Raw genomic sequence first — 1,734 nt, 5'->3', positions numbered from 1 at the left:
AATTTTGAACCATGCAGTGTTTCCTTGCTCTGTATGCAACCTTCATTCTGGACTCTTGTGATAACCATAATACCCTATCATATATAGCTTTTAAATTGTATTATCTCTTTTGGAATTGGGAATATATATGAATCTCTTCCAGGATGTACTAGTGGTTGAGTGGTAAGCAGCTGCACATTAATTCCAAAGGAATGCAATTCAAGACTATAACTGTTATTTAGAGGTAGATGGGTTATCTTCTTCTATGCTATTTAGTGCCTCTGAAATTCCACCAGGAGATTAACCGTGGGTCAGTTCTTGATGGCATACAACAACCTGAATCTCTTCCATTCAGTCAGCAGACTTCAAATTTCCTGGCAGAGATTGTTGAACACCTTCATGGTTTTATCTGTTAGCTGAAATATCTCAATTGCTATCCTGTCTATTCCTGGGGGTCTTATTTTATTTTGTTGTTAGTGTCTCAAACATTGTTTGAATTTGTTCCTAGTTATCATTGGCTCTTATTTATATGATACTTTCTGAAATGTTCTGTGTCAACCAATTATTTTTTGTATGCTTCTGTTATGTGCTATTGAGTCACCTACAACACATAGTGAACCTATGTATAACAGCTCTTAATCCTGCTCTGTATTGAGCCAACCTCATTGTTTCTGACACACCTACCTACCCTCGTCACCAAGTCAATCCATCTCATGCAGAGCCTGCCTCTCCTGAGCTGTCCCTCCACCCTTCCAAACATGATGTCTCTTTCTAAAAACTGATCCCTTCTTGCAAAATGGCCAAAGTATGCCAGATGAAGCTTTAAAATTCTTCCTTCCAAGGAGCAATGAGATTTCAGCTTCTCCAGGATGAACATGTTTGTTCTCCTAGTAGTTCATGGTGAATTATAATACTCTTCTCCAGCAGCACAATAACTCAAAAGCAATGATTCTTCTCTCATCCTTCGTCATTGTACAGCTCTATGAAGTGTAGTAAGTAATTGCAAATATCATGGGCTGTATCAGACCCTGCTTGATCTCTGGATTAGCCTCATTGCTCCTTAGTTCTCTGGAGAGGCCCCAGAGAGCAAATTCCCCACTGCAGTTCATCTCTTGATTTCCTGTATGCTGGTACCAACAGGGTTGATTGTGGAGCCAAGCAAGCTAAACCTATTAACAATCTCAATCTCTTCACCATCTATCATAATGCTACCAATTGGCTCAGTAGTGAGAATCTTTGTCTCCTTGAGGCTGAGCTTCAATCCATATTGAAGACTAAAGTCCTTGACCTTCTGTACCAAATAATTCAGATCTGCCTCAGTTTCAGCAAACAAGGTTGTGTCACCTGTATAACATAGGCTGCTGATGAGTCTTCAACCAATCTTGATGCAACATCCCTGTTCATAAAGCCCAGCATCCAAAATAATCTGCTCTGAATATAGATTAAAAAGGTATGAAGGCAGGATGCAGCCCCGATGCACTCCCTTTCTGATTTTGAACCATGCAGTGAATTCTGCACAGTCAATATTTTATTCATTGAAAATAGCTTTAAAACACACAGGCACATAAAACACACAAACCAACACAAAAGTCTGACACATGGACCTTATTTGATCGACTATATATGAACCATCTATCTGTTAACTGAAATATGTTAACTGGACGTGCTCACCAAGTTGTGCCAAGAAATCTGGAGAACGACCACTTGGCCAACTGACTGGAAGAGATCAATATTTGTTCCTATCGCAAAGAAAGG

The sequence above is a fragment of the Elephantulus edwardii genome, unplaced genomic scaffold (genome assembly GCF_000299155.1).
Source record: "Elephantulus edwardii isolate Elephantulus edwardi_28Jun2011 unplaced genomic scaffold, EleEdw1.0 scaffold00005, whole genome shotgun sequence".
Classification (NCBI taxonomy): domain Eukaryota; kingdom Metazoa; phylum Chordata; class Mammalia; order Macroscelidea; family Macroscelididae; genus Elephantulus; species Elephantulus edwardii.
Note: the sequence above shows the minus strand (reverse complement) of the source record.